At 30.7% G+C, this 25,877-nt stretch overlaps 1 long non-coding RNA gene across 2 annotated transcripts; it reads left to right on the forward strand.

Annotated features, from left to right (window-relative positions):
• Positions 1-690: 690 nt before the first annotated feature.
• Positions 691-25,582, forward strand: LOC141451603 (uncharacterized). Of its 2 annotated transcripts, XR_012456919.1 has the most exons (4): positions 691-942; positions 1,080-1,219; positions 4,237-4,369; positions 4,467-6,010. It is a non-coding gene; the product is annotated as an uncharacterized lncRNA (long non-coding RNA). The 2 variants fall into 2 exon arrangements; XR_012456918.1 differs by lacking the exons at positions 4,237-4,369; positions 4,467-6,010 and adding an exon at positions 25,343-25,582 and having other exon boundaries at positions 698-942.
• Positions 25,583-25,877: the final 295 nt, after the last annotated feature.

Here is a 25,877-nt window from a genome sequence, read left to right on the forward strand (position 1 = left end):
TTAATGTTCTACAACCCGTTTAAAGCTGTCGTAATTTATAGTTTGTAGACATTTCTTTTATCGTTAATGAACATCGTTGTATTTTTAATGTTTAATTAAATTTGGAAAAATGTTTAATTGAAACTACGTTTAAGCTTTGAAGTGTGTACTTTCTCTGTTAGCCTACTCACGGGAGTAGTTGCCCAGGGAGCACCTCGAGGAGGTAGAGATCAGATTTCGCTCCCCAAAAATTATCTACCGATTATCGGAATAACAACAATGTATGAGGATATCTCTTCTTATTCATGCAATATACAAACTTAAAATATTGATATTGTTTTTAAAAATTAAGAAGTTTTAAGATTTGCAGTATCGATTTGTAATGGAAGAACCTTGACAATTATTATAGAAAGAGAAAATCGTGTGATAGTTCTCTCGAATTGTTTTCTCTTCCGTAATAGTACTTGAAAGAGGAATAGTGGTGATTTAGATAAAAGTCACTGAATCAAACTCAAGTGAAACGAAGTAAATTTGTTATCTTGATTCGTTCTCAGGAACAGTATACAGAAATAAGAAATTATTTCAAACATTATTATAACTAATTGTCAGAAGGTTTTATAAAAATAATTTTATATTTACAATTTTAAAATACTTTCAATTAATTATTAATATTATTCATATTGGTGAATATTAAATATATAATTGCTACACTGTCTTTCTGCAAAAGTGAGGACACATGTTTCTAGTAGTTTCCCTCCATTTGTACTAAACATTTCTTTTGGTGTATTGTGATTGTAGGTAATAGAGAACAAAAGTGGAATACTTTGGTTCTTTATATGGTGATTTGGTTTTGTGTGGAATAAATATATTTAATTTCAATAGAAATGCAGCCAAGAGGTATACAAGACTGCAGACTGTTTCAGTTGGAATTACCAGTTACCAAAATTGTGAAAAGTGCACGAAGTAAGCTCTCTCTTACGCTCTAGTTTGCAGTAATTTGTATGAAAGGATATTAAATAGAACTCTGTTTTCCTAATTAAAGACTTCCACTGTTATGATTATGAAATAAAATAATTACATTGTTGATAATCTCTTTCCAGGATTTTATTATAATATTGAGAGGATTCGTCACTATTGGGATAGACGAAAAATGTTTTTCTTGAAACGAAAAATGCCAGTTCATGTCAATTTTTCTTGAGGAAAAAACAAATGTGATGTGAGATAACCATTTTCAAAAGAGGTAAAAATCTACTTAATATTTATGTTTAGTTAGTTTTGCCTTGATGAAGCTTGACAAAAGGCTTTTTTTTTATTCTGTCAGGCCAGAAAGTTTATTCTGCCATGAAGTACTGCTATGTGCAATATACGTATAATAGAAGGCCGCCTTCCTTCAGGACATCATTGAAATTTACCTGTGTTACTACTTAAACAAATTGACCGCAACATACATACTTACATACTTATTTATGTAGAATGTGGCACGCTAGATTTTAGTGAACATGTATTGTTCGTGTTGTTATGCTAGGGAACCCGCAGTGACGCCAAGGTCCCCAAAGAAGTGGCTAGTCCACTTCCCCCTTACGGGAGGTTTTATCGTTAATGAAAATCTTTGTATTTATAAAGTTTAATTAAACTTGGAAAAAATTTAAATTGAAGCTTTTTTTAATCTTTAAAAAGTGTACTGTCTCTGTTAGCCTACTCCCGGGAGTAGTTGCCCGGGGAGCACCTCGAGGAGGTAGAGATCAGTTTTCGCTCCCCAAAGAACGCCTTTCCACCCACATCCACATTCTAGTTGGTCTTTTAAGCAGGCATAGGGTTATATAGAACTCCATACAATGGAGTTTATAAAAATGGATCTGGAGAAAATTGGAGGTTAAGGTAATAGGGTAAATAAATCGTTTAGAGATAAAGGGAAATACAGGGAGATCTAGCTGCATATACCAGAGACTAGAATGACGTAAACCTAGATTTCTAGGTTATGTATGGGATAGGGTAATTCGGGCAATAGGGAGGGATAATGAGAAAGGCGTTCGGAAAGAAAAGGGTTTTTGGTCTGGTGGGTAACTGGCATTATAAAAAGATACAGACTTGATGAAATTCAAGTCTGCAAAACCAATAAAGAAAACGAAATTGAAGAAACAAGAAGAAGACAAGTAACAACTAAAACCCCATCCTGAAATTAAACAAATCAACCAAGAAACAACAAATTGAAAATACTGAAACTTGTAATGTGTAAAATCGGAGCCAGTGTTTTTTGTCACGAAGTGTTGTGCAGAATGTGTATCCGAAAAAAATCTAATACAATAATTGATTAGTCTGTATAACTGATTCAGAGTTAGTGTTGAAAAAGCCGGAGAAAAACATTCATAGTGGCCACTGAAATGTTTAAAATAATTATAATTCCAAATATTCATTTAGGTGATTAGTGAACATGCAATTAGTGAAATGATTTAATTTTTCATGCATTATTATTATGCTATTAGTTACACCATATTAATTGAATAAGAAAATGAATAAATAAGTGGAATTATAATTATTATTGAAACGAAAAATTATGATACAAAATTTGTAGAAGGGTTTCAATTATATATAATAAAACTCTTAAATATTTTCGACAAACTGCAAAGCTATAAATGTAGAAAGAATAAGACTTCTTTGAGAATGCTATCAATAATAACTAGAAAAGATCATCTACCCTTGGACGAATTTGAAATGAAACCATCTGGACAAGTTTCCCAGTAACCAGCGTACGCAAACAACCTGTTCAACCATTTTCTTCTTCTAATCAATGTCACTTTTTACCTAAATACAACCTTTTTACGATTAAAACGTTGATTAATTAATAAAAATATATTGCCAGGAAATATACTCTATCTGTTCCAAGAGAAACGAAGTCCCTTAAATACTCCAATAATGCTAAGTGAACAAAAACAAATACAAGTGAAATTTAAACATATACCAATACTTCAAGAACACTTCAACAGTCTGCAAAACAAAATTGAAGTGTTCACTTAAATTAGTTTAGGATGTGTTTCTATTAGATGACGTGCACTGAAATTACTATTATAGACGGTATGTAACTAAATAAACTATTTGTTCCAAACAATTTACTTAAAAAACTACTTATGAACAAATGTCAGATCCACCATTGAGATTCCAAAGATATGGTTTTCTTCTGAGCTGTAGGATGGATACTGCACCAACTTACAACTAAGCTAACTTATAAATTAATTACTTAAGGCATCCGTTGAGATTCCTAAGATATGGTTTCTTCTTATATGGCAGGGGCATACTGCCCAACTTACAACTAAGTTAACTTATAAACTAGATACTTAAGCGATCCATTAAGATTCCTAAGATATGGTCTCTTCTTATGTGGCCGGTGCAGAGTACGCAACTAATTACTAAAGGCATCCATTCAGATCCCTGGGATATGGTTCTTCTTATATGTCAGGTGCACACTGCTTAACTAATTACTTAATGCATTTGATTGAGATTCCTAAGATATGGTTCTTCTAACATGTCGGTGGCATACTGCCCAACTTATAAGCTAACTAAAAACTATATACTATCTATCTAAGTAAGCTAATTGCAGATGATGTGAATAAAAAAAAGGAATTCATTGAACAAATATCGCGTACTAGAGTATAAGCTTTAATTATCCTATTCCCATAAAAACTAATCACGTGAGGCTTTTACTAATAGTCCAAAGATATGGGTTTCGTTTAACTTACAGCTAACTTAACTTACTTACTAATCACGTACAGCATACGTTGATATTCCTAAGATATAGGTTTCGTCTAACATGGAGGGTGTATTTGTTCCAACTTAAGCTAACTTAACTTACTAACTAATCACGTTTGGCACACGTTGAGATTCCTAAGATTTCTCTTTCGTCAGAATTTGAGGGTGCATATGGTTTACTTCTTAATTACTTACTCGTAATTATATGCAAGTGATGTGAACACCAATATGAGAAGTCTTAAAATATAAATGCGAACTTTGAAAGCTTAATCTAATCCATTACTTTACAAACTAAACACCTGTCGCAACCTTTTCGATTTAAATGATATTAGGTTCACCTGACATAAAGGTTACTTTTCTCCAAGCCTTTTAGCCAAGTTAACTTAGAACTGATTTCAGTTGGCACCCATTGAGATTCCAATCACTTTCTTCTGTCATGATAGGTAAAATTTCCTCAACTTATAACTATGTAAACTTAAAAACTAATGATTATTCTATTATAATTTTTGCTAGGCTGGAGTTTTAAAAGACGTAGATTTACGTAATACGGTGGTTTGGATTAGTTCCATGTTATAGCTGCATAGCAGAAATAACAGCCTACAAAGAATCTATGAACCAACGAACATCAAAGAATCATAAAAAAGAGGTATCAGGTTTACTTCCATTTACTATCTACATAACAAAAGTAACTGCCTTTAAAGATACAATTAATTTACAATGGACCATTTTTGTCTGAAAAACAGCTATCAAGAATTCACAAAGAACACAAACCAAACAAAACGAAGCTCTGTGTTCGCCTAACAATCTTCTCAGATTTCGCAGATCAAGATCAAAGTAAACACAAAAAGAAAAGAAGTACACGAGCTTCTAAATATTTGATTAATAACACATTTAAAATTTACATAAACCATAAAAACAGAAAAACTTTTATTTAACTAAACGTAATAAATAAAAGGACATTTATTTTTTTGAAATTATATAGAATGTCAATTCTACATAAATGTTTAACCAAAATCCTAATATAAATCCGTACAAATAGACTGTTTGAGACTGAGGCACTCATAAATTAGTAGCAGTCATGATTTTTTTTACATAAGAATTGTCTCATCAAGGCTACATGTTTAGCAACTATCTGTGTCAGAATGTGTTGGTAATTGAATTCTAAGCAATTTCACTAAATTAGAACTCATACATGCTCTGCGCCCAGTTCTGCTTAGCACATTAATAACGGTAAATAAATTGTTCGGCGACATTATGTCGTTTATAGTTGTTCTAGAGATCACATACTATCGAAATACAGCGGTAACCGATTTAGTTCCGTTTGCCACACCGAATTACTTCCGGAACACGCTTCACGCCGAATAATCTTTTAAGCTATTTAAAATAAAATAGCAACTCGGACGGTGGATATTTCCTACCGAATGTTTTATGTTTTGACGTTCACGGATTATCTTAATTCCCGGATATCCGATTCTATCGTTCCCTAGAAGACCCGCTAATACAAATATGATCAGAACGCGAACCGTTTTATTTTATATTAGCCCGGATATTAGTAGTATGGTACCATACTTTTAAAATATATCGTATTAGTAGTGAACTCTAGAAGAATTAAGTGTCGCATTTAAGCTAGCAATTATTTTTTTATTAACGTGCAAAGGAGCGTGAGGTGCAGATAGTTTTAGAGGAATAAAAGAGTAAAATTGCATGTCTGGAAATTAGCATCAAATTCGCTCATCTTTTATGCTAAGTTAGAGTAGGAGCTAGTTTTATACAGGTTAGTAACATAATATAAGAGGAGTAAGAATTTTAAACAAATTAGGTTAGTTATCTATTATAACTGCATCTCACAACACCTGAAATTTTTCAATGAATGTAAACTGATACGATGGCCTTTAAATATGCTTAAAACTATACCTACTTCTATAACTAATTCGTAAATACCTATACCTACTTCTATAACTGATTCTTAAAACTATACCTACTTCTATAACTAGTTCTTAAAACTATACCTACTTCTATAAATAATTCTTAAAACTATTCCTACTTCTATAACTAATTCTTAAAACTGTACCTACTTTTATAACTAATATTTAATTCTATCGCTACTCTAAAACTAATGCTTTACTTAAACTAAACTACAACTAAAAATGTAACTAAAACTAGTGCCATCTATCAGTTTTTATTGTCACTTATGATATAGTCAGTTTCAATTCTTACTTCCTAATACATAAGAGAAAGATTCACTAAGAAAAGTTTAATCAAGTATCAACTTGTAACTTTACGAAATTCCAACGTGTGTTTCAGGAGGAATAAATGCCTAAATAATCAACAGTCTTTGCCAGGAGAAAAATAATAAAATACATAAATGCTAATGATAAATATTGAGGGTCAATACAAATAAGAACAGAGTTTACAAATCTGCTTCCCAAAATATTCAGTGATGAGCAGCAGTGATTATAATTCAATCGAGATTAATAATCGATGGTATGGGACACTAGGAAAGAATTGTTTTTATAAAGTCCATGTGAATCATTTTTTGGAGTATCGTCTCAACTACTAGCACTCAAAGCAAATGCGATATTATACAAACTACACAAAAGATCCTATCAACATTTCCAATAAAAAAAAACATAAAAAACTAATATTTTGCAACAACGAGAGGACCAATTTCATCAAACACCAAATTGATTAGAACATATTCTTTTCTCCATTGTCTGTTAAGCCATCTACCATTACATCCGAAATATTTATAGGACTTCCATTCCATTCCTTCATCTATATCCACTTTGCTCTTCCATAACGTCATCCCAACCTCATTAAAACTAATTCTTAAAACTAAGTTTTTTTTTTTTACCTGGATGAGAATGTTAAAAACATATGTCCCATATGTAAAAATATTGTAGAGTTAGATTCCTTTTTCTATTTATCCATCTCATGTTTGACATCTAAGTTGGTACATGTGCGAATTATATAACTTCTTATTATATTACACCGTTTTCACATCACAGCTTCTGGTTTATACTTACTTAAGAGTTAGTAAACTAACTAATATAACGACGTTTGAAAGATATTTTGGTGTTCACATCATCTCATGAAGATTATAACTATCTTATAAAACTAACTGCTAAACAATAATATGTCCCCAGAATAATTTAAGCTTTTTTCTAAAACTAATTTATGTTAACAAAATATTTTTCTTTTCACATCACTGCATCACAGTTATAGCTATAAATTTACTAAATTAATTAATTTAAAACTATGTTTGACTTCCATATAACTGAGTGTCAGGGTTTGGCTCAATTCTAAAGCTTCTTATTTATTTAATTCGTATTAACCATTTTTGGCTTCCATATCATAGCTGCTTTGCCCTTGGTCGTACAATATAATGTCATACTGGGGTTTAATATTAAGAGGATTAGGGAGAAAAATAGTAAGAGATATCTTTTCTTTTTTTTTTTTAATGCAATATACAAACTTAAAGTCTCTTAAAACTAACTTAACTAAATGATGTTGGTTTTCCTCATCACAGCATGGAATTGGCGTAACTTAAAACTAACTTATAACTAAGTAGCATTTCAATTTTTTGGTTTTCACTTCAAAGCTTCGTTTCACATCTTCGTTATCATTGACGTTCTTCATTATCCTTGATCTTAATTATTATCTTAACTATACTTAAAACTAATTGTTTGGAACATGAATAGTTTAATTTGTTAGGTAAACTAGAATGTTATTTCAGTGTAACTTCAATAAATAAACTACACTTAAACTAACGAAAAGCCTTCTTTAATTCTGTCAGGCCAGAATGTTTATTCTGCCATGAAGTATCGCTATGTATATATTTTTCTGTTTATTACTTTTTCTAGTTTTTGTAAATAAACCATTATTGATTTAAAAAGAACCCTGATTCCTAGATTAGTCCAGAAATTGTATATTTAGCTGGCAATAAATTTTTCGCCAGTTAATTTAAGTTTTGATCATAAAAGGAAAAAGGCAAACTTAAGTGAAAAGAAGACATCAATACAGAAAAAAATTTAACACGCTTCCAGCAGAGGAAGAAATAACTTGACAAGATCTTATTAGTTTTATTTCAAGTTCAAACTGGAGCATTTGAGGTATATTTTTTTTAAGCAATTTTTCATATATATCTCAAACTTTCGCAAAACTGCACGAGATAACACTTTCATATTAAAACAGTTCTAATTTATCATTTCGCTTATCGTTAATGAAAATCTTTGTATTTATAAAGTTTAATTAAATTTGGAAAAAATTTAAATTGAAGCTTTTTTTAATCTTTAAAAAGTGTACTGTCTCTGTTAGCCTACTCCCGGGAGTAGTTGCCCGGGGAGCACCTCGAGGAGGTAGAGATCAGTTTTCGCTCCCCAAAGAACGCCTTTCCACCCACATCCGCATTCTAGTTGGTCATTTAAGCAGGCATAGGGATATGTAGAACTCCATACAATGGAGTTTGTAAAATTGGATTGGGATAAAATTGGAAGAAAAAGGAATAGGGTAAGAATATCGTTTAGTGATTGAGGGATATACAGGGAGATCTGTCTGCATAGACCAATTTCTAGAATGAGTTAAACCTAGATTTCTAGGTTATGTATAGGATGGGGCAATTAGGGAAATAGGGGGATTATTCGAAAGGCGTTCGGAAAAAAAGGGTTTTTGGACTGGTGGGAAATTGGACTTACAAAAAGATACAGACTTGAAGAAAACAAAGTCTGCAAAACCAACAAAAAAAACGAAATTCAAGAAACAACCAGAAGACGATTAACAACTGAAACCCCAGCCTGAAATAAAACAAATCAACCAAGAAACAAAAGATTTTAAAACAATGAATCTTGTAATGTGTAAAATCGGAGCCAGTGTTTTTTGTCACGAAGTGTTGTGCAGGATGTGTAGCCGACATAAATCTAACACAATAATTAATTAGTGGGTATATTTGATTCACATTTAGACTTAAAAAACCGAGTAAAAACATTGTTAGTGGCCACTAAAATGTTTTAAATAATTATAATTCCAAGTATTCATTTAGATGAGTAGTGAACATGCAATTAGTGAAATGATTTAATTTTTTCATGCATTATTATCATGCTATTAGTTACACCATATTAATTGAATATGAAAATGTAAAATAAATGGAATTATAATTAACATTGAAGCAAAAGATTATGATAGATAATTTGTAAAACTAAGTGTTTCAATTATTAATAAAAGAACTCCTAAAGACTGACTGCAAAGCTATTAATGTAGAAAGAATAAGACTGCTTTGAGAATGCTATCAATAATAACTAGAAAATATCATCTACCCTTAGACGAATTTGAAATGAAACCATCTGGACAAGTTTACCAGTAACCAGCGTACGCAAACAACCTGTTCAACCATTAAAAACAACCTAAATACAACCTTCTTTTTAGGATTAAAACGTAGATTAATTAATAAAAATAAATTGCCAGGAAATATACTCTATCTGTTCCAAGAGAAACGAAGTCCCTTAAATACACCAATAATGCTAAGTGAACAAAAACAAATACAAGTGAAATTTAAACATATACCAATACTTCAAGAGCACCTCAACAGTCTACAAAACAAAATGGAAGAGTTTACTTAAATTAGTTTAAGTTAAAGGTGAAATTACTTTTATAGTCAGAACGTAACTAAATAATCTATTTGTCCCAAACAATATCCTTAAAATACTACTTATCAACTACTTTGAGATCCAACACTAAGATTCCAAAAATATGGTTTTCTTTTGAGCTGAAGGATGACACATCATTAAATCAGGCATCCATTGAAATTCCTCATATATGGCTTCTTCTTATATGGCAGGGGCACACTTGCCCAACTTACAACTAGGCAAAACCTAACTTACAAACTAGATAGAATACTCATCCATTGAAATTCCTCAAATATGGTTTCTTCTTATATGACAGGGGCACCACTTGCCCAGCTTACAACTAAGCTTAACCTAACTTACAAACTAGATACTTTAGCCATCCATTGAAATTCCTCGTATATGGTTTCTTCTAATATAGCAGCGGTACACTTGCCCAACTTACAACTAAGCTTAACCTAACTTATAACCTAGATACTTTGGTCATCCATTGAAATTCCTCATATTGAGTTTCTTCTTATATGGCAGGGACACACTTGCCCAGCTTACAACTAAGCTTAACTTAACTTATAAACTAGGTAATTTGGTCATCCATTGAAATTCCTCATAAAGGGTTTCTTCTTATATGGCAGGGACACACTTGCCCAGCTTACAACTAAGCTTAACCTAACTTACAAACTAGATACTTTAGCCATCCATTGAAATTCCTCATATATGGTTTCTTCTAATATAGCAGCGGTACAATTGCCCAACTTACAACTAAGCTTAACCTAACTTATAAACTAGATAATTTGGTCATCCATTGAAATTCTTCATATAGGCTTTCTTCTTATATGGCAGGGGTACACTTGCCCAACTTACAACTAAGCTTAACCTAACTTATAAACTAGATAATTTGGTCATCCATTGAAATTCCTCATATAGGGTTTCTTCTTATATGGCAGGGACACACTTGCCCAGCTTACAACTAAGCTTAACCTAACTTACAAACTAGATACTTTAGCCATCCATTGAAATTCATCAAATATGGTTTCTTCTTATATGGCAGAGGCACACTTGCCCAGCTTACAACTAAGCTTAACCTTACTTACAAACTAGATACTTTAGCCATCCATTGAAATTCCTCATATATGGCTTCTTCATATATGGCAGGGGCACACTTGCCCAACTTACAACTAAGCAAAACCTAACTTACAAACTAGATAGTATACTCATCCATTGAAATTCCTCAAATATGGTTTCTTCTTATATGGCAGGGGCACCACTTGCCCAACTTACAACTAAGCTTAACCTAACTTATAAACTAGATAATTTGGTCATCCATTGAAATTCCACATATAAGGTGTCTTCTTATATGGCAGGGACACACTTGCCCAGCTTACAACTAAGCTTAACCTAACTTACAAACTAGATACTTTAGCCATCCATTGAAATTCCTCGTATATGGTTTCTTCTAATATAGCAGCGGTACACTTGCCCAACTTACAACTAAGCTTAACCTAACTTATAACCTAGATACTTTGGTCATCCATTGAAATTCCTCATATTGGGTTTCTTCTTATATGGCAGGGACACACTTGCCAAGCTTACAACTAAGCTTAACTTAACTTATAAACTAGATAATTTGGTCATCCATTGAAATTCCTCATAAAGGGTTACTTCTTATATGGCAGGGACACACTTGCCCAGCTTACAACTAAGCTTAACCTAACTTACAAACTAGATACTTTAGCCATCCATTGAAATTCCTCATATATGGTTTCTTCTAATATAGCAGCGGTACAATTGCCCAACTTACAACTAAGCTTAACCTAACTTATAAACTAGATAATTTGGTCATCCATTGAAATTCCTCATATAGGGTTTCTTCTTATATGGCAGGGGTACACTTGCCCAACTTACAACTAAGCTAAACCTAACTTACAAACTAAACACTTTAGCCATCCATTGAAATTCGTCATATATGGTTTCTTCTTATATAGCAGGGGCACACTTGCCCAGCTTACAACTAAGCTTAACCTAACTTACAAACTAGATACTTTAGCCATCCATTGAAATTCCTCATATATGGTTTCTTCTAATATAGCAGCGGTACACTTGCCCAACTTACAACTAAGCTTAACCTAACTTATAAATTAGATACTTTAGCCATCCATTGAAATTCCTCATATATGGTTTCTTCTAATATAGCAGCGGTACACTTGCCCAACTTACAACTAAGCTTAACCTAACTTATAAACTAGATACTTTAGCCATCCATTGAAATTCCTCATATATGGCTTCTTCATATGTGGCAGGGGCACACTTGCCGAACTTACAACTAAGCTAAACCAACTTACAAACTAAACACTTTAGCCATCCATTGAAATTCGTCATATATGGTTTCTTCTTATATGGCAGGGACACACTTGCCCAGCTTACAACTAAGCTTAACCTAACTTACAAACTAGATACATTAGCCATCCATTGAAATTCCTCAAATATGGTTTCTTCTTATATGGCAGAGGCACACTTGCCCAACTTACAACTAAGCTTAACCTAACTTATAAACTAGATAATTTGGTGTCATCCATTGAAATTCCTCATATTGGGTTTCTTCTTATATGGCAGGGACACACTTGCCCAGCTTATAACTAAGCTTAACCTAACTTATAAACTAGATAATTTGGTCATCCATTGAAATTCCTCATAAAGGGTTTCTTCTTATATGGCAGAGGCACCACTTGCCCAACTTACAACTAAGCTTAACCTAACTTACAAACTAGATACTTTAGCCATCCATTGAAGTTCCTCATATATGGTTTCTTCTTATATAGCAGGGACACACTTCCCCAGCTTACAACTAAGCTTAACCTAACTTATAAACTAGATAATTTGGTCATCCATAGAAATTCCTCATATAGGGTTTCTTCTTATATGGCAGGGGTACACTTGCCCAACTTACAACTAAGCTTAACCTAACTTATAAACTAGATAATTTGGTCATCCATTGAAATTCCTCATATAGGGTTTCTTCTTATATGGCAGGGACACACTTGCCAAGCTTACAACTAAGCTTAACCTAACTTACAAACTAGATACATTAGCCATCCATTGAAATTCATCAAATATGGTTTCTTCTTATATGGCAGAGGCACACTTGCCCAGCTTACAACTAAGCTTAACCTAACTTACAAACTAGATACTTTAGCCATCCATTGAAATTCCTCATATATGGTTTCTTCTAATATAGCAGCGGTACACTTGCCCAACTTACAACTAAGCTTAACCTAACTTATAGACTAGATACTTTAGCCAACCATTGAAATTCCTCATATATGGCTTCTTCATATGTGGCAGGGGCACACTTGCCGAACTTACAACTAAGCTAAACCTAACTTACAAACTAAACACTTTAGCCATCCATTGAAATTCGTCATATATGGTTTTCTTATATGGCAGGGACACACTTGCCCAGCTTACAACTAACCTTAACCTAACTTATAAACTAGATAATTTGGTCATCCATTGAAATTCCTCATATAGGGTTTCTTCTTATATGGCAGGGAAACACTTGCCCAGCTTATAACTAAGCTTAACCTAACTTATAAACTAGATAATTTGGTCATCCATTGAAATTCCTCATAAAGGGTTTCTTCTTATATGGCAGAGGCACCACTTGCCCAACTTACAACTAAGCTTAACCTAACTTACAAACTAGATACTTTAGCCATCCATTGAAGTTCCTCATATATGGTTTCTTCTTATATAGCAGGGACACACTTCCCCAGCTTACAACTAAGCTTAACCTAACTTATAAACTAGATAATTTGGTCATCCATAGAAATTCCTCATATAGGGTTTCTTCTTATATGGCAGGGGTACACTTGCCCAACTTACAACTAAGCTTAACCTAACTTATAAACTAGATACTTTGGTCATCCATTGAAATTCCTCATATAGGGTTTCTTCTTATATGGCAGGGGTACACTTGCCCAACTTACAACTAAGCTAAACCTAACTTACAAACTAAACACTTTAGCCATCCATTGAAATTCGTCATATATGGTTTCTTCTTATATAGCAGGGGCACACTTGCCCAGCTTACAACTAAGCTTAACCTAACTTACAAACTAGATACTTTAGCCATCCATTGAAATTCCTCATATATGGTTTCTTCTAATATAGCAGCGGTACACTTGCCCAACTTACAACTAAGCTTAACCTAACTTATAAACTAGATACTTTAGCCATCCATTGAAATTCCTCATATATGGCTTCTTCATATATGGCAGGGGCACACTTGCCGAACTTACAACTAAGCTAAACCTAACTTACAAACTAAACACTTTAGCCATCCATTGAAATTCGTCATATATGGTTTCTTCTTATATAGCAGGGGCACAGTTGCCCAGCTTACAACTAAGCTTAACCTAACTTACAAACTAGATACTTTAGCCATCCATTGAAATTCCTCATATATGGTTTCTTCTAATATAGCAGCGGTACACTTGCCCAACTTACAACTAAGCTTAACCTAACTTATAAACTAGATACTTTAGCCATCCATTGAAATTCCTCATATATGGCTTCTTCATATGTGGCAGGCGCACACTTGCCGAACTTACAACTAAGCTAAACCAACTTACAAACTAAACACTTTAGCCATCCATTGAAATTCGTCATATATGGTTTCTTCTTATATGGCAGGGACACACTTGCCCAGCTTACAACTAAGCTTAACCTAACTTACAAACTAGATACATTAGCCATCCATTGAAATTCCTCAAATATGGTTTCTTCTTATATGGCAGAGGCACACTTGCCCAACTTACAACTAAGCTTAACCTAACTTATAAACTAGATAATTTGGTGTCATCCATTGAAATTCCTCATATTGGGTTTCTTCTTATATGGCAGGGACACACTTGCCCAGCTTATAACTAAGCTTAACCTAACTTATAAACTAGATAATTTGGTCATCCATTGAAATTCCTCATAAAGGGTTTCTTCTTATATGGCAGAGGCACCACTTGCCCAACTTACAACTAAGCTTAACCTAACTTACAAACTAGATACTTTAGCCATCCATTGAAGTTCCTCATATATGGTTTCTTCTTATATAGCAGGGACACACTTCCCCAGCTTACAACTAAGCTTAACCTAACTTATAAACTAGATAATTTGGTCATCCATAGAAATTCCTCATATAGGGTTTCTTCTTATATGGCAAGGGTACACTTGCCCAACTTACAACTAAGCTTAACCTAACTTATAAACTAGATAATTTGGTCATCCATTGAAATTCCTCATATAGGGTTTCTTCTTATATGGCAGGGACACACTTGCCAAGCTTACAACTAAGCTTAACCTAACTTACAAACTAGATACATTAGCCATCCATTGAAATTCATCAAATATGGTTTCTTCTTATATGGCAGAGGCACACTTGCCCAGCTTACAACTAAGCTTAACCTAACTTACAAACTAGATACTTTAGCCATCCATTGAAATTCCTCATATATGGTTTCTTCTAATATAGCAGCGGTACACTTGCCCAACTTACAACTAAGCTTAACCTAACTTATAGACTAGATACTTTAGCCATCCATTGAAATTCCTCATATATGGCTTCTTCATATGTGGCAGGGGCACACTTGCCGAACTTACAACTAAGCTAAACCTAACTTACAAACTAAACACTTTAGCCATCCATTGAAATTCGTCATATATGGTTTTCTTATATGGCAGGGACACACTTGCCCAGCTTACAACTAACCTTAACCTAACTTACAAACTAGATAATTTGGTGTCATCCATTGAAATTCCTCATATTGGGTTTCTTCTTATATGGCAGGGACACACTTGCCCAGCTTATAACTAAGCTTAACCTAACTTATAAACTAGATAATTTGGTCATCCATTGAAATTCCTCATAAAGGGTTTCTTCTTATATGGCAGAGGCACCACTTGCCCAACTTACAACTAAGCTTAACCTAACTTACAAACTAGATACTTTAGCCATCCATTGAAGTTCCTCATATATGGTTTCTTCTTATATAGCAGGGACACACTTGCCCAGCTTACAACTAAGCTTAACCTAACTTATAAACTAGATAATTTGGTCATCCATTGAAATTCCTCATATAGGGTTTCTTCTTATATGGCAGGGGTACACTTGCCCAACTTACAACTAAGCTTAACCTAACTTATAAACTAGATAATTTGGTCATCCATTGAAATTCCTCATATAGGGTTTCTTCATATATGGCAGGGGCACACTTGCCGAACTTACAACTAAGCTAAACCTAACTTACAAACTAAACACTTTAGCCATCCATTGAAATTCGTCATATATGGTTTCTTCTTATATAGCAGGGGCACACTTGCCCAGCTTACAACTAAGCTTAACCTAACTTACAAACTAGATACTTTAGCCATCCATTGAAATTCCTCATATATGGTTTCATCTAATATAGCAGCGGTACACTTGCCCAACTTACAACTAAGCTTAACCTAACTTATAAACTAGATACTTTAGCCATCCATTGAAATTCCTCATATATGGCTTCTTCATATATGGCAGGGGCACACTTGCCGAACTTACAACTAAGCTAAACCTAACTTACAAACTAAACACTTTAGCCATCCATTGAAATTCGTCATATATGGTTTCTTCTTATATAGAAGGGGCACACTTGCCCAGCTTACAACTAAGCTTAACCTAACTTACAAACTAGATACTTTAGCCATCCATTGAAATTCCTCATATATGGTTTCTTCTAATATAGCAGCGGTACACTTGCCCAACTTACAACTAAGCTTAACCTAACTTATAAACTAGATACTTTAGCCATCCATTGAAATTCCTTATATATGGCTTCTTCATATGTGGCAGGGGCACACTTGCCGAACTTACAACTAAGCTAAACCTAACTTACAAACTAAACACTTTAGCCATCCATTGAAATTCGTCATATATGGTTTCTTCTTATATGGCAGGGACACACTTGCCAAGCTTAACCTAACTTACAAACTAGATACTTTAGCCATCCATTGAAGTTCCTCATATATGGTTTCTTCTTATATAGCAGGGACACACTTGCCCAGCTTACAACTAAGCTTAACCTAACTTATAAACTAGATAATTTGGTCATCCATTGAAATTACTCAAATATGGTTTCTTCTTATATGGCAGGGACACACTTGCCCAACTTACAACTAAGCTTAACCTAAATTATAAACTAGATACTTTAGCCATCCATTGAAATTCTTCATATAAGGCTTCTTATTAGAAGGCAGGGGCACACTTGCCCAACTTACAACTAAGCTTAACGTTACTTATAAACTAGATACTGTAGCTATCCATTGAAATTCCTCAAATATGGTTACTTCTTATGTGGCAGGGGCACCACTTGTTCAACTTACAACTAAACTTAACCTAACTTACAAACTAGATACTTTAGCAATCCATTGAAATTCCTCATATATGGTTTCTTCTTATATGGCAGGGGCACACTTGCCCAACTTACAAATATGCTTAACTTAACTTATAAACTAGATAATTTGGTCATCCATTGAAATTCCTCATATATGGTTTCTTCTTATATGGCAGGGGCACACTTGCCCAACTTACAACTAAGCTTAACCTAACTTATAAACTAGATAGATTAGTCATCCATTGAAATTCCTCAAATATGGTTTCTTCTTATATGGCAGGGGCACCACTTGTTCAACTTACAACTAAGCTTAACCTAACTTATAAACTAGATAATTTGGTCATCCATTGAAATTCCTCATATATGGTTTCTTCTTATATGGCAGGGGCACGCTTGCGCAACTTACAACTAAGCTTAACCTAACTTACAAACTAGATACTCTAGCCATCCATTGAAATTCCTCATAAATGGTTTCTTCTTATAACTTGAATCTACTTCTATATCTAATTCTTAGGGATAACCAATTCCTAAATCAATCTACCTTTATAACTAATTCTTAAAACTATGCCTATTTTTATAACTAATACTTAAAACTACCTACTTTTTAACTAATTCTTAAAACTATACCTACTTCTATATCTAATTCTTAAGGATAACCAATTCTTAAATCTACCTACTTTTGTAACTAATTCTTAAAACTATGCCTATTTTTATAACTAATTCTTAAAACTATGCCTATTTTTATAACTAATTCTTAAAACTACCTACTTTTATACTAATTCTTAAAACTAACAATTTTATAACTAATTCTGAAAACTATACCTACATCTATATCTAATTCTTAAATCTACCTACGTTTATAACTAATTCTTAAAACTATGCCTATTTTTATAACTAATGTTTAAAATTACCTGTTTTTATATCTAATTCTTAAAACTATACCTATTTTTTACAACTAAGTCTTAAAACTATACCTATTTCTACAACTAATTATTAAAACTGCCTACTTCTTTATCTATTTCTTAAAACTATTCCTATTTCTATAACTAATTCTTAAAGCTACCTACTTTTATAATTAATTCTTAAAACTATACCTATTTTTATAACTAATACTTAAAACTACCTACTTTTATAACTAGTTCTTAAAACTATACTTTCTTCTATATCTAATTCTTTAGGATAACTAATTTTTAAAACTATGCCTATTTTTATAACTAATTCTTAAAACTACCTACTTTTATACTAATTCTTAAAACTACCAATTTTACAACAAATTCTGAAAACTATACCTACTTCTATGTCTAATTCTTAAATCTATCTACTTTTATAAGTAATTCTTAAAACTATACCTACTTCTATATCTAATTCTGAAGGATAACTAATTCTTAAATCTATCTACCTTTATAACTAATTCTTAAAACTATGCCTATTTTTATAACTAATACTTAAAACTACCTATTTTTATATCTAATACTTAAAACTACCTATTTTTATATCTAATACTTAAATCTATACCTATTTTTATAACTAATTCTTAAAACTATACCTACTTCTATATCTAATTCTTAAGGATAACTAATTTTTAAATCTATCTACCTTTATAATTAATTCTTAAAACTATGCCTATTTTTATAACTAATACTTAAAACTACCTATTTTTATATCTAATACTTAAAACTACCTATTTTTATATCTAATACTTAAATCTATACCTATTTTTATAACTAATTCTTAAAACTATACCTACTTCTATATCAAATTCTTAAGGATAACTAATTTTTAAATCTATCTACCTTTATAATTAATTCTTAAAACTATGCCTATTTTTATAACTAATACTTAAAACTACCTATTTTTATATCTAATACTTAAAACTACCTATTTTTATATCTAATACTTAAATCTATACCTATTTTTATAACTAATTCTTAAAACTACCTACTTCTATATCTAATTCTTAAAACTATACCTATTTCCATAACTAATTCTTAAAACTACCTACTTTTATAATTAATTCTTAAAACTATACCTATTTTTATAACTAATACTTAAAACTACCTACTTTTATAACTAGTTCTTAAAACTATACTTTCTTCTATATCTAATTCTTTAGGATAACTAATTCTTAAAACTATACCTACTTCTATATCTAATTCTTAAGGATAACTAATTCTTAAATCTATCTACCTTTATAACTAATTCTTAAAACTATGCCTTTTTTATAACTAATACTTAAAACTACCTATTTTTATATCTAATACTTAAATCTATACCTATTTTTACAACTAATTCTTAAAACTACCTACTTCTATATCTAATTCTTAAAACTATACCTACTTCCATAACTAATTCTTAAAACTACCTACTTTTATAATTAATTCTTAAAACTATACCTATTTTTATAACTAATACTTAAAACTACCTACTTTTATAACTAGTTCTTAAAACTATACCTTCTTCTATATCTAATTCTTTAGGATAACTAATTCTTAAAACTACCTACTTTTATAACTAATTCTTAAAACTATACCTACTTCTATATTTAATTCTTAAAACTATACCCATTTCTACAAATAATTCTTTATCTACTCTAAAAGTAATGCATTACTTAAACTAAACTACAACTAATACTGTAACTAAAACTAGTGCCACTAGTTACTAGTAAAATCTAGTTTTTATAGCCACTTATGATAGAGTCAATTCTTAAAACTATTTTTTTTACATGGATGAGAGTTTGTTAATAAAAGAATACCCTATTATTTATTTTGTATAGTTTTGTTATAGATTTCTCAAACGTTCACGATACTGCACCAGCTAACACTTTTATATTCTACAACTTTTAGTTAAATTTGGAAAAAAGTTTAATTTAATATATTGGAAAAGTGTACTGTCTCTGTTAGCCTACTCCCGGGAGTAGTTGCCCAGGGAGCACCTCGAGGAGGTAGAGATCAGATTTCGCTCCCCAAAAGCCTTTGTCTACCGAATTTCGCAATAACAATAAGTTATAGGAATAACTTTTCTTATTAATTCTATGTACTAACTGAAAATTTCGATATTGTTTTTAAACAATTAATTTAAAGATGATTGCTTTAGATCAACTTTTGGAAGTAATTAACTTACCCATTCTTCAAAAAAATATTATATTTTCACTTAAAAATTAAGTATTTTAAATCAATGATTTTTATATCTTTCTTTTTAATCATTGCCTAACTCCAAAGTGAAGGTTGTCTTTCATATTGTGCGCTTTAAAATAATTTCAAAATCCAATCAATTGTAGATTGTAGCATGTTTCATTTGAATCCTTAATTGATTTCATTAATTCATTTATTTTTAAACTATTTGAATGTCTATTAAAAATTTTTAATTGCAGTTCTTATTGAATAAAATAATAAATATTACTTACTTGTTTTTTTACCAAAAATTACTTAATTCCTGAGTATTCAGTTCAAGGTAGGTAAAGACATCGCCTGTTCGGGGTGACTTGCTTCACAATTTGGATTATTGATTGTTTTAGTGAAGTGGTTAAGAAATGTCCCAAGATAAAAAGCTATTTCAAGAGTGCAGTTACAAAAAATAAATTCAAAAATATTAATTTAAATGTACTTAAGTATCTGAAATGAATTTTAGAAATTGCCACAGATTATAAAAATAAATAAATAATAAAAGTTAATTTCATGGTTAAATGTAAAAATTAAAAAAATGAAATAGAAAAATATTTAAAGAAATACGAATCATTGCTTGTCCAGGCATGCAAGATTCATTGGTCGACCACGTGCTAATTTAATTTTTTTAATTTTTTAGTAAAAAAATATTTAAAATAATAATAAAAATTAATTTCAAGTTAAAATGTAAAAATTAATAAAGTGGAATAGAAAAATAATTGAAGAAATACGAATCATTGCTTGTCCAGACATGCAAGATTCATTGGTCGACCTCGTGCTAATTCATTTTTTTAATTTTTTTAGTTAAAAAATATTTAAAACCCCGTAAATTTAATGTAGTTGTATCACTTTATTAATTTTAATAAAAATTTAATTGAATTTAATTAAATAAATAATAAAATCTTACTTACGTGAACAGCATAGATGTTGACTGGTCGGGAGCCCAATGGCAACTGACTGCGAAAATCCGTTAGTCGCCATATTTGAACTTGGATTTTTTATAAAATCAAATTTAAGCATAATTCTATTTAAAATGGATTAATAACAAGTTAATTTAGATGAAAAAAATGTTTTTCCCTCACTATTAATAGTTTTAAAGTCTTTTTTTTAATAAATAATTTGGGACTACTTTATGACGTCACTCAAAAGCAGATGGTTTTGCGGAAGAATACAAATGTAGTTCAAATTGAAAATTAATAATACTATTTTTTTTTCTTTTAAAAAATGAAAGAATATTAAATTATCGAGTTGAATTAATTTGTTAAAAATTTATTTTCCATTAGAAATAGTTTTTTAAAGAAAAAATGAGCACCTCTACTCCTGACCTTCTTTGGCTAATTCTTGAAAATCTACTCGATAGATTTTCTTCAAATTTGGAATTTTTATTTAATAATAGGTAATGTTTAATAATAAATTAATGGTAAAACTTAAAATTTCATTTAAATGCTAGTTTACGAGTGTGACCTAGTGCTGAAGTTGTACTGTGAAAGTGATCTCAAAATAAGTTTACAGAGAACGGTTTTCAGTAAAATTTATGTAATACGGCTTAAATAAAAAGTACACAAAGTTTAAACAAAATCTTTGAAGTTGTTTTTAAGAAAATCCGTAAAAACAAGTTAACCTATTACCTACCCTTATACGTGGCGAATTTCCACGAACCTAAGCGATAATTTTCTCTTTTAAGTTAATAATTTTGCAAAATCTTCATTGCCTATAGTTCTACATTAGTGGTAAGATCTTAATCTTGTGTTGAAATTGTTTCATATGTAAGCCTTAGAGTGGAAACCCTAGTTAAGTCAATATTCATTCATATTGAAATTTTAGCTCGCATTAACTGTTCATTTACGCATTATAATTGAATTTTATATCATATTTAATAATAATAGTTAAGTGTAGGTGAGAAGTTTTACCTTTGAGCCATTTTATAAATAACTTAAATCAGCCTTTACCCAATCTTCCTTTTTCCCGTAAGTGCACTCAATAAATTTCCTTTCTATTGGTTAATATTAAAAAAAATAATAATAAACTTTAACTTCTGTTTATGTGATGTGCCTGCTTTAAACAAGTTATACTTAAGGGCCGTTTAGACCCTAGATGTGACGTTCAGTTCACCAAAGTAGCTCAAAAACCAATCAATACTCAACATATTAATACAATATTTACGTTTCTGATTGATCAATATTTATCAAAATAACAATTTTAGATCAAATTAATGTATTTTAATAATAAAAAAATCCTAAAGATTATGATACCTACAAATTATTTGAATCTGGTATCTTATTTCGTTCAAAATGCCTTCAATTATGTGATTTGCCATCACCTACGTGAACATACAGCAGTTTATTAAAAAACAAAGTTATTCTATGTGAATTCTATAGAAATCTTTGTAAATTAGTTAAATTTTATCATACTTGTAAAAAGTTGCTGTAAAATAGACAATAGTTTATTACAGTTCAATTTCTGTATAATCTTCTTACCCACATTAGCCAAGAAATAAAGTTTACCAACAAATAAGATCAAACTAAGCTTAAAAGCAAAGATAAATTTGTGAATTATATTTGTAATAATAGTAAAATAGCTAATATTCTTCGAACATTGAATCACAGGCATTTCTTTTTATTAAAAAATATCTACAAATTGTATGGTTTACCAAAATCTTCTTATAGTAAGTGCTAGAAGGCAGCAAAATTTAAAAACTAACCACGAATTTTGAAGAAATATAGATTTATTTAATTCTATGTATGAGTTATACCTCAAAAATCAACTCTCTAAACGTTTCCAATAAAAATGAATGTTTTATTAGATAAAATAGGTGCAATTTACTACTACAATAAATAGTCATGGGCCCTAAATACTAATAATTCAGATAGATCCAAGTGTTCTAAAACACATTCATTTAACAATATTATACCACCTTCTTTATTTATTGATATTTTAAGAGCAACCAAAGCTTTAATAAACATTCTGAGTTATCAAGAATATTTGTCCAATTATAATTATAATAATTGTAGTAAGAGAAAGTGGTTTTGGATGATTTTAAGTTGCTCATACTAAACTTGAAACGTTCAATTTTAACTGTATTTCACCTATTTGATTTAAAATTTACTTAATGTACAATCAAATTTAATCTTTTCTCAGAGCTAGTTTTTAGAAAAATTGCTGGCAAATTGTGAATAATGTAGAACTTTTTAGGGTACTGCAATGAATGTTGGTTGTTTGTCCTGCATTAATTCAAAATTCTGCATTAATAATAAGCCCAAGAATGCATTTTCAAGTAATTTTAACGCCATCTAATGTAAATTAAACCAATAATCTGATTTATTTCTTTTAGATTTTCTTTAAATTACCAAAATTATGAAATGTGCACGAAGTAAGCTCTCTCTTACGCTGTATTTCCCAGTAATTTCTATGAAAGGATGTTAAATAGAACTCTGTTTTCGTAATTAAAAACTTCCTCCGTTATGATTTATGATTTATTTATGATTCTGTTATATTTATGATTATTAAATTCTATGAACGTACGCTTTAAAAATCAATTCTCTAATGTTTTCAGTAAAAATGAATGTTATATTTGATAAAATACTTGAATATAATAAAATCTTCTGTTACTTTAATATGTGGAGTTTTGTCACGTCCCAAAATATAATATTAGAAATGAAAAATGAATTCAGATTGATCCAAATGTTCTGAAACACTTTCAGTTTACCAGTATATTGTCACCTTCTTTAATTATAGTTGGTTTAAGAGCAATCAAGTTTTACTGAGTTATCAAGAAGATTGGTCCAATTATGATTTTGGGAATTGTAGTAAGAGGAAGTGGTTTTCGAAGATTTTAGCCAATCATACTGAAGTTATAACGTTCAATTTAGGCTACTTTCCGCCTTCTTTTTTAATAGTTAGATTAAGGACAACCTACTTCCATGTTTTTGGAGTAATTGCTGATAAATGGTACTTTATGTTAATAAAGTGGAAGTTGTTAGTGGACTTTAATGGATTCAGGTTGCCCTTAAATAAAATTTTGGGCAATCATCAGTTTAAATTTGCATTTACAAGTAATTTTAAGGCCGGCTAATGTTTAATAAACCAAAAATCTGATTTAATTATTTTTGTCTCTCTGTTTTAATTACTACAATTATGAAAAGTGCACGAAGTAAGCTCTCTCCTAGGCTCTATTTTCTAATACATTTTTTTATAGAGTTTAGGAATCATCCAGTGCATGTTAAGCAATAATTTCTATGAAAATATTGTATATTAATGGAACTTCTTAGTTTATTAAAAGGTTCCTTTGTTACTATTAGGGAATAAAATAATTTGGAAATCACTTTCCAAGACTTCTTTTACAACATTGAAAAGATTCGTCACAATTGGGATGAAAAAGGCTTTTCTTTAAATGAAAAGTTTAAAGTTCATGTTAATTTTTCTTGAGAGAAAAACAAATCTGGTTTGAGATAACTATTTTCAAGAGGTAGTATCTATTTATTATTTTTGTATAGTAATTTTTTCTTCTAGATTTTCCTTGGTAAAGGTAGTTATATAATTCTTTTCATAAAAATTGGAAATTCCCATAAAAATATTATCTGATACGATGTGTCCTTACATCTATACTTGGTGTTATTACTGGTAAAATTTTCCATGATAGTATGTTGTATTGTAAAAGGTGTGGATTTTGTCAAAGTTATGGTATTTTAGGGAAATAGGAAAAAAAACTTTTCTAACTAAAAACTATTTTTTTCTTCTTAATTTCATCCTCTAATTGTATTACATTTATTTAGCATTTTATTTATTACTTTTATATATTTAAAATTACTAAGTAATGAGCAGCATGTATGCTCCCAACCTCTTTTTAAGAATACATCTCTAAAATTTGTTATTCCTGCACAACTTTGAAACTCCTTAGAATTAAAGGCTCGTGGGGGCGCTGAACCAAACGTTTGATTGATTTTTTTTCCTGTCCCCTTCGCTAAGTATCATTCGTAAGTTCAGTTTTCTGAAGGGTACAATGTTGGGAGAAAGAGAAAGTGGAGGTGGAATGTAGGAAGATCTAGTACTTTGGTGATGTTCAGTACGTGAGAGGTCGAGAAGGATTATTGTATTTCAGGATTATTCTGGTGATAGTCTACAGAGAATTCTCTTCTGTTGAAAGTGAATGAGTGATATAGAATATAAACAAACATTACTAGCATTAAAAAAAAACATTTATAAATGCCCGCCTGTTTAAAAACAAAATTGGTTAAGTGGTAAAAGTAAAAAAGATTGATAGAAGTAAATTTTATAAAATAAAATTAATTTATAAAGTAAAAATTTTTTAAGTTTTTTTAATTTGGCTAAAAAACAGCCATCTATAGACAGGATAAGAGTATAATCAAGATGTTTATTAATATTTATTAAGCAAGTTACAATAAATTATTTTTATCATTTTCAGATACGAATGAGACAGTTTTGTTACAAGAACGTTAATATGGAACGAGCTATCAAACCTAAAGAAAAAGTGTTATTCTACAATTATTCACCTCTACAATAGAGAAAACCTATTCAGGAACTAACCACTTTATAATAAAATTACGAATTGAGACATCTAAGAGACGGCACTGGATTTATTTTAAAACAATTTTAATGTGACATTCATGTAGAAATATTAATAATAAAAATCTTTGTTAACTCATATTTGTGATGTTTATTTACTTACTTTAGAAATCCTTATTTTAGACTCTAAACTTTAGAGTGATTTGATTTAATGAATCTTTCATTATTAATTTTACAATGTAATTACATTTTCTTATCACTTTTCTCCATGTACATAAACTCGGAGAGTGTTCTGTATATTATTATAAGAAATGTATTTTATTCATGATAAATTGCGTGTTTAAATATAACTTTTTATTATAAGCCTTTCCAATCATTATAGTAGTTGAGAATGGCAAATAAAAGGTCGCAGTCTGAAACAACTAAAAGTTATA

This window comes from Rhodnius prolixus, unplaced genomic scaffold (assembly GCF_049639745.1).
Source record: "Rhodnius prolixus isolate KJV_2025 unplaced genomic scaffold, Rpr scaffold_14, whole genome shotgun sequence".
Classification (NCBI taxonomy): domain Eukaryota; kingdom Metazoa; phylum Arthropoda; class Insecta; order Hemiptera; family Reduviidae; genus Rhodnius; species Rhodnius prolixus.